This window comes from Pituophis catenifer, unplaced genomic scaffold, assembly GCF_029215685.1.
Source record: "Pituophis catenifer annectens isolate HBS135680 unplaced genomic scaffold, rPitCat1.0.hap2 SCAF_2, whole genome shotgun sequence".
Classification (NCBI taxonomy): Eukaryota; Metazoa; Chordata; class Lepidosauria; order Squamata; family Colubridae; genus Pituophis; species Pituophis catenifer.
Window position 1 is genome coordinate 209140088 of NW_027256882.1, and position 9999 is coordinate 209150086.

The window sequence follows — 9999 nt, forward strand, 5'->3', positions numbered from 1 at the left end:
TCACTCACATAAAATACAAAATCTTATTTGTTGATTCAAGTGGCTAGATTGTTGGGAGCAATATGTTGAGTCTGTAAATCGCTAAGAGAGGGCTGTAAAGCGGTATATAAGTCTAAATGCTTTTGCTATCTTTTTTCCCCTCTAAAAATGGGGCTAGCTGTACTCCTACACTTGCAAGCCTATTACATTTGGATTGGTACATGTTCACTCAAATCTGAACTCAAGATAACATGTCTAGTTCCTACAGAATGCGTTTCCATTTTGTCTGCTTTTGCATTCTCAAACAGCAAAAATATGTGATTTTTAGCAAGCCATTACCAGGCTCTCACACTGATGGGCAGTTTTCAGTTTGATAGGCAACCAAATACTGAGGCACATAGACCTCTACTCCAATTATTATACATTTGATACATAGGATTCTTCTATTTTTCAACCACCATCCCTCTTGTTACCATAGATTTTTCTATATTTATATTGCTTCATTTCTCTTTATTTAAATTACTTTTCTTCTTCCTCTTACACCAAAATTCTCTTGATGTAATACACAACAAATTCAATGTGATTGTTAAAAATAAAATAAAATCATTCATCAACAACAGTGGCCTAAGTCATCTTTGTTCTGCATGCCATTTTTTTCTCCAGCACACTAGCTTCTTTGTGGTACCCAGAGCACCAAACAGGCACAAGGTATGCATTAAATTGGCCATTTCTTTAAAATGTAATAATGGCAGGAATTGTGTGAGAAGATCCTCAGCAGGACAAATGAGGAACTTAATTCTGCTCTTTCTGGATCTCAGAAAAATTCTAAAGCTTGCAATGGTCTTTAAGAAAAGTTCCCCTCTGTGCTCGTTCAAATATCATATTCAAGGAGGAATTTTATTTTCTATCTGAGTCAGGAAAGGATTATGCATCCTCTTGACACCTGCTGTAACCTGATAATTATTAGCTTATTGCATAAATATTATGTAACCGTGCAGCTGATGTTATTTGTATTTTCACAGACTCACATGTCAGCTGTAAACTTGCAAGTGTACTTGATCTCATGTATTATGTGATTTGGTTTGGAAAACACACACACACAAGCACACATATACCACAGATATACATACATACATACTTGCATGGACTTTATATTGTGATGGTTGCATATCACACATCCAGTGCAGAAACCAATTTTCCTGCCTTTCTACTTGGATCATCTTACAGCCGCTGTAAAACTCATAATTAAAATGAAAATTCTAAATGAGTTACAATGAAGGACTGGCAAAACCAGGAGGAAAGCTTAAATGACACTGCCTTTGATACAGAGAAAGTTGCTAGGGACCTTTTCTTTGCGACCCCTTCATCGCAAGATTAATTTCAGCTATCTTCTCTCACATCTGCACATCAGACTTTATTAAGCTGCAAGGAGGCACGGGCTCAGTGCCAGACATATTGTGACAAAAGGATCTAAGGGGAGTCGGAGAGACAGATCTGAATAGCAGTAGTTTGAAACGTTAAAATCGTCTGGTAAGATTATTTGATGATTGGAACAAAGCACACATTTTGCAGAATGCCGACAGGTTCTGAGGCGAAGTTTTTAATCAATCCTTTACATTTCTGAAATAGATGTGTTGATGTTTACCATAATTTGGTTGCTATTTTGAGGACATCCAGTGATTTATTTCTAACGCGTGTAGCATCACATACCTCTTCGTAACTATAAGAGAAATGTGTAGAGCTTAAAGCATCATGCATGCAACAGTAAAAGAGACTGCGGCAGCTTTATTATAAATAGGTTTAATAGATGGTTAGAGATGGTTATGCTGCTCAGAGTCCTTTTCCATGAGATGGGCAGCCATATAAATTGGATAAATAAATAGGTTGGTTTCTGGAAAAGTGTGATAACTCCACACTCACTTTCGTGGCTGCATCGAAAGTTTTGACTCTCCATCTCTCTGAGCAGCTCCCAAAGTCCCCAACTCAAAACTGTCCTGAAAGGACAGGAAGGAGAAGACGAAAATATATTATATTATATTATATTATATTATATTATATTATATTATATTATATTATATTATATTATATTATATTATATTATATTATATTATATTATATTATATTATATTATATTATTATATTATATTATATTATATTATATTATATTATAACATTACATTACATTACATTACATTACATTACATTATATTTAAAATCTGTATTTCTATTCGTATACAAATTATATTTTATAATATAGGAGAATACATAAAGGTCAGGGTTGAACTCGAGTCCTTGGTACTCTTCAGCAGCCAACACCTAGATATGCAGGGATTAACACCAGACAAATAATCAAGCAGAAAATAATACCCCAATAAAACCACACCAGCACTAACACTAGCAGGACAAGCTACTGTATATAAATAATGAGCAAATCCCATGCTTAACTGCACTTATGATGTTACCTAGTTGGCTATTGAAATGTCTGCAAGCAAACAATCAAGCTCAGGAACTACCAAGGACTCTACAGATTTCATATCAGAGGTGGGTTTCAGCAGGTTCTGACCAGTTCTGGAGAACTGCTAGCAGAAACTTTGAGCAGTTCGGAGAACCGGTAGTAAAAATTGTGACTGGCCCCGCCCCCATCTATTCTCTACCTCCCAAGTCTCAGCTGATCGGGAGGGAATAGAGATTTTACAGTATCCTTCCTCTAGACTGGGATGGAAATGGAGATTTTACAGTATCCTTCCCCTGCCACATCCACCAAGCCACACCCACCAAGTCATGCCACGCCCACCAAGCCACACCCACAGAACCGGTAGTAAAAATTTTTGAAACTCACCACTGTTTCATATGTATATTCAACATATCTATGACAGATTATTCAGTTTCATAATTTTTTTAAAAAAAATATTTTCTTGTGTATGTCTCTTTATCCTTTATTTTTCTTTTACTCTTTATCTCTATCTCTAATTTTCACCTGTTCCTTTGACTTAATAAAGTTGAAGTAATCTGGGTGAAATAATAACTTCATTTGTTATCTCCTACAATAACAGCTATGACTGGCTTGAGTACAGAAAATATCATTTTGAGATGTGTCAAACAATCTTCTAGAAAAAAATTCTAAATATCGAACAGATTAGGTGAATAAATTAGTAAAGGTAAAGGTAAAGGTTCTCCTCGCACATATGTGCTAGTCGTTCCCAACTCTAGGGGGCGGTGCTCATCTCCGTTTCAAAGCCGAAGAGCCAGTGCTGTCCAAAGACGTCTCTGTGGTCATGTGGCCGGCATGACTAAACGCCAAAGGCACACAGAACACTGTTACCTTCCCACCAAAGATGGTCTCTATTTTTCTATTTGCATTTTTTACGTGCTTTCAAACTGCTAGGTTGGCTGCTGGGACAAGTAACAGGAGCTCACCCCATTACATGGCACTAGGGATTCGAACCACTGAACTGCTGACCTTTCAATCGACAAGCTCAGCATTTTAGCCACTGAGCCACCACATCCCTACCTGGATTAGATTAGAAAATCATCATCAAAATATACTGGGCTTTACCTGGATTAATCTTCTGTAACCAGGAGATCTCACCCACACACAAACCAAACATACTCTGAATTTCTATTGAACATGACCAATGATTATGTTAGCTCAGAGTTACAGAAGCCAAAATCCAACATTCTGAAATCTGTAGGATGAGAAAAAACGTAGCCTAAGACTCCTTTTAGATTGGGGTGGGAAACTATGGCCCTTTTATGACATAAACTTCAACTTCCAGTATTCTTGAGGCAGCCATGCTGGCTCAAGAATTCTGGGAGTTGAAGTCTACTAGTTATAAAGGGGCCATAGTTTTCCACCTCTGGTTTAGATGATTAAGATCACCACTTTAAACTGATCTCAGAAACACACTGGAAATGAATACAGTTTGTTAAGGATATTGGTGTTGTGTTACCAACCAGCAGAGTAAATGCACAAGGAAACGTTGCTGAGAGCAATGAATAAGAGTTATGCAAACTGGTTTATCAAAAGTTTACTTTATAGTAGAAAAACAGTCTCATAGTCTTTAAACAAATTCCAAGTCTTTGCCAGTAAATCAGTCCAGTAGTTACAGAATCTTCTTACCCAACAAACAGTAGTTGGTTAGAATAACAAACTCGCTCTGGTTCACAAACCACGATGGTTGCAGATCCATCAAATGATGATTAGCAGAATGTTAGCAACTCCTCTCAATGGTAGCTTATCATATCAGCTCCATACACAATGGCAGCATATCATAGCAGCAACTGAATACGTTACAATACCTTGCTTAAATACTCTCACAACCAGTCATTACCTAATTACAGCATGACTCAGCATTAAAGCCTTAAAGTTACACAATAGATATTCCTATTAAAGGCACAAAACACATATATTGCCTGGACAACTAGTTAGGCTCAAACCATATCCTAACACAGTTGTTACAACACTGGAATAATATTTTTACTACCTGACCTTAACCTAGCCATTCCGCCAAGGTAATCTTAAAATCCAGGTAATCTTAATCATGGCCCTCACCTTTGTAATGTCCATGTAATCTTTCAGGCCTTTTGTCATGCACCAATATCGCCACACATTCAGAGCATACAAAGTCGCTTTAGTTGTATTTGGGCTTGCAGCACTGATACAAAGGTACTTCAGGTCATCGTAAAAATTGAAGATGGGGAATTTATTCAGCTTTGTTGAATAGGCTGGAAAACAAGAGAAAATGCAGTTTGAAATTCATGTCCATTACTTCAGTTATCGGTCTAATTACACCTGTTCTGGCAAGAATAAAAGACACATGCTTATAATTTAGGAGTAATCAAGTCCCTGGTGAAATCAATCATAAACAAACTAGCAAGCAAGCAAATAAACAAAACTCCTGTTAATTTTAAAGGAGCAGATTTGCATCCTCCAGGAGCCAAAGCAGGAATCTCACCCTCAATTAAACAAACATTTAATGTATTAGTGCAGGTCATAATGACAAGATGTAAAATTCCAGGCACGACAATCCTTACAGGTAAAATAACATGCTAATTCATTGCATTGCAGCCTGAAGGCAGGGGAGGGAATCTATAACCAAACTAAAAATACGTTGGCTATTTATTTTTAACATTTAACATTTGTCTTATTAGAACATAATACAGCAATGTACTGTAAAGTATTGTGCAAGCCATAGTATTCCCTGTGATGCTCTATGGAAGCAACTTTTGCACTTTGAAGAATCATGATAGGAAGACTATTGATGCCTTTGAACTTTGGTGTTGGATTCCTGAGAATATTGTGGACAGCCGAGAAAACAAATCAATGGATAATCAAACACATCAAGCCAGAAGTTCTCACTCAAGTCACAAATAACTAGGCTTCAATCATCCTACTTCAGACACATTATGCTAAGGCCAACCTCTCTGAGAAAGGATATAATGCTGGGAAAGGGAGAAGGAAAGAGAAGAACCAGCAACAAAGTGGATGGACTCAGTTACAATAGTGAGGAACGCACTGTTGGAAGACCTGAAAGAACAGGTTAGGGACAGATTGTCATGGCAATCTGGTTGTTAGGAGTTAACTTCTTGGTGGGACATAATCATCAGTTATCAATGTACTAGATAGGATTGTGATTTTGGCAACCACTGCTGCTGAGCCACTCCAAAATTATCAGAATGGGACAACTTGTTGCAGCCAATTCGCCATGACCAACTCACTATAGCTAACTAGCTGTAGCCAACTCACTGCGGGCAACTCGCCATGGGACAACTCGCCACAGGACAATTCAACAATTCAATTATTTAAAATACTTTTTCAAATATTTTAATTTTTTGTCATTCACATTTCATTTTGTCCCTCTTTTGGCATCCTTTCTTTAATGATTCTATTCCACCCTTTTTTCAATATTACTGTGACTCTTGTCCCATGGCAAGTTGTCCTATGGCAAGTTGACCATAGCAAATTGGCCATGGTGAGTTGGCCATGGTGAGTTGTCCTAGAGCCCAAATTAGAGCAAGGCTCTCTTTGAACAGATGCCCAGGTGCTGGAGAAACTCTGGTTCCTTAAAGATTATTCTATGCATTAATAGATATACAAATCCCTGTGCATGAATTATCTTTTGGGAAGAATTCTCAGAGGAAGAAGTTAGAGATGCTCCAAGGTTGAGGTGCTGCAATTCAGAGTTTACTGTTTTACCAATTACCTCAACCTGTAGAAGCAAAAAAGGCTGGAATGTGTATGCTTTAAAAATTAGCTGAAAATTCCATTTTCCTCAGCAGGTACTATGTAGCTAATTTTAGCTGATCTCAAAAAAACTAAGCAGGATAGAACCTAGATAATAATTGGATAAGTCACCCCTAAAAATCCTAGCGTGTTTGGTAGATCAGGACATTACAAGAAGAAGAAAGCAATGACACAAACTTTGTTATTGCCAAGAAAACTGCATCGACATCTGTCCACGCAGTTGATAGAGCTGAGCTTACCTTGAGGGGAAATTTACCGTTATATTTTTGTATTAAAAAGCTAGATGAAAATATATTTTAACAAAATACATCTGTAAACCATAAGTCCATGTATCAGATATTATTTCCTGCCAACTATATGCATGTGCACATATCTTTTTTTTCCTATTTCAGAGAGGAACCCTCCCTCCAAGGGTTAGTGAACCTACATGATTAGTGAGGGGCATCTGTTTTGTAGGTAATTCATTCTGTAGGACAAGTTGATGGCAACACTAGGAGAAACAAGCGGTAGGTCTTGTTGTAACTTGATAAAGGCAAATTATGCGGAATCTGGTTTCTTTAGCCAGATCAGCTCAGATAAATATTTGTTCCCTACATGGTGAACAATTGAATAGATCCAGGCACATAATTAATAAACAGCTTTACCATCAACACCCACTATTCCCTGGGTCGATAGCTGTGCCCACATTTACTTATATGGGTGCACATTATGTATGTATCAATATACAGTACATTGACAAGAATATATTCTGTGTGTCTCTAAATATTCATCTCTGCTTGTCAATATACTGTACATTGATGCTCATACTGGTTAGAAAACAGTACATTGGCTTTAAGGGAACCAGCAGCCATCAACTTGACTTCTCTAATTATAGCAATATAGCGCTGATGATGTTACCTATTTTAGCAATGAAATGTCTGCAAGAAAATCACCAAGTTCAGAGATCACCATAGAGTCCACGATAGCACTTCAAAAACTGGACCGAAGGGGGAACAAAAAGGGAAGGAACATTCTTCCCTCATAATTCCTACTTTCTGGACTGGTTTCTAGAATGTTGAAATCTCAACTACAAGCAAGCTAACATTTAAACATGCTCAAATCCCAAAACTGCAGGTGCCTGATCTTTGGCTCACCATCACAATGTGTGGGTGGGGGAGAGATAAAAAAATGAATAAAAGAAAGTAATATTGCAATGTGCAGATAAGACTGGAAAGTAATATTGGATCCAGCAAAGGTATCGGTTTCAAACAAGAAAGTCCCTTGATGTGTATTCTACTTGTAACACTAATTCTATTGTATATGTGTTGTTATGTTCTGTCACCTTTTAGCTAAGAAGGTACTTCTCTAGCTACGCCAAGAATACTTAGGGAAAGCAGCTTATTGTGTTGCATTGTTCATTAAGCATGCTTTATGCATCCCTAGGGTGAGTGTTGGAAGCAGAGAAAGTCTTTGGGAACGTCATACGCACCTGCTATGCATTTGGATAACAAATCCACAAGAATAACAGATCCCTTACCGCTATCTTTGTGGTTAAAATGAAGCATGCTTGTCAATAGCTTTTTTTTCCCTCCCAGACTTGAGCTCCCAAGAAATCTGGGTTCATCATCCTAGATTCAAACAGATTTTTTTGAAATGCAGGCTAAAGTGACACAATGTGGATTTCTGCAGTGCTTTGATTCTGATTTGTATCAGGAGGGGTACCATGGAAGGACTCTTAGAAAATTGCTTTCTTGGTCAGTAGGGAGAGAGCAACGAAGAAGGTATTGCTTGAATTGCAGTAACCAGGATGTTAGTCTTTCTATTTAATGATCAAGACAGCATTTCAGGGGTCTTTGTCATTATTATTTTTTTTAAAAAAATTAATAACTTATTCTTGGTTTTTATTACAAATTCTCATAAAATCATCAGTACACTGGAGACTACAAAAAGCCAGTGGCAACAGAAGATGAATGTGTCTTGATTTTATTGATCAATGAATTATTACAAGGTTAGCTGAGAGAGAGCCAGAGAGCACAAAGCATTCCTTATGTAGCAGTATACCAGCCAACATTGGCTCATTCATTCATTCATTCATTCATTCATTCATTCATTCATTCATTCAATTTCTATAGTCTCCCATCTCACTCAATGACTCTGGGCAGTTTGCAATTTAAAAAAAAATATTGTAATCAAAATATTAAAAACATTTGCAAACAATAAAAACATCCAAAATAAATATACTGTATTTTTTGGACTATAGAACACACCTTCCCCCCTCCCCCAAAAAGGCTGAAAATTTGGGTGCGTCTTGTACTCCAAATGTAGCTTTTTTGAAGCTTTTTTTCAGCCTTAATGAGGAGCTAGCGAGTGAAGCAAAGATCTCCATGCTTTTCCTGTTCCCTCCGACTCTCAGCTGTGCTTTAAAAGCTTTTTATCCAGCCCTAACGAGAACTAGCGAGTGAAGCAATCTCTGTGCTTTGTCTGCTTTTCTCATTGCTGCTCCCTCTCAGCTGTGCTTTAGAAGCTGTTTTTTATCCCCAAGCAGGGAATTAAAAGCGCGTGCGCACTCAAAACCAACAAACTAATGTGCTGAAGCTGATCAGACTAAGGACACTAGCCAGATGAATACCTGGTAGGCAGATTTTTTTCCCTATTTTCCTCCCCAAAAACTAAGCTGTGTCTTATACTCCAGTTTGTCTTATACTCCAAAAAGTATATAGCAGCCAAGATACTTGGCCAGTTAGCAATATAGAAGGGTCCACACCCAATTTTACAGTTTGTCATTCTTTTGAACTCAGTGCTTGCTTAGTCCATGAAGGATTCCAAGATATCTTGATATGTCAACAATTGCCAATTTTAAGTCTAAGTTTCATGAAATGGAGATGCAAGTGTCACCTACCATCTGTTGAAAGCTCCAGTATTAAAATTAAAAGCTGGAATGTCATTGCTGCTGCCTGACCTTTCATTCTCACTTTTGGCCCTGCTTATCCAATCATCTTTCTACTCTAAATTTATGAAGGAGAGAACTAAGCACCATCTATAGTTCATCCTACTCTTCTGTCTTTTTCACCAAGGTTATTTAAAGGGCTTTCAATTGCATATCCAGGTAAAATGATTACAAATAATTTTTTAAAAGAGAATAGAGAGCTTGAAAGTGATTCTTAGAGCCCAGGTGAGCAAATTCATCATGCACACAGTTTACCTATTATTAGTCAGCCCTGCTATATGGAGATATATGTGTATTTCTGGTGAAATTATAATGAGAATAATTTCTGTATTTGAATCTATAAACATAAATCAAGCTATACACATTTTATGCAAATCTGTGTCTCCTTTAAAAAATGAATTACATAGCATGGAATCATAACTATAAATGAATTGGCCCAGCATCTTCTAGTGAAAATTACAATGAAACAAATCATATAACAAGAAAAAATAAGACAAGAATAGCACGGTTCATAAAGATAAGTACAAAATGTAATCGAGACATAGGATATATTCAGTGGCTTCTACTAGTAATAGCAACAACTACACAATTCACAACTTTCCTAGATATTTTTATAAATTAATCTTGCAATAGCTGATCTATAATTGCTGGTTGGGATTGATTTGAAAATTTGCTGACAATGGCACAAGGAACTTAAGGTGTCAGATATACGATAAAGGGCAGTTTAATAGCATGAATCACAGATACAGATTCAATATTTAAATGCAAAAGAAGTCCTGCTAAGAGATATTATTGTAATGTTCTATTATCACTATTGAGGGTAAGTTATTTATTCATGAATGTAAATGTC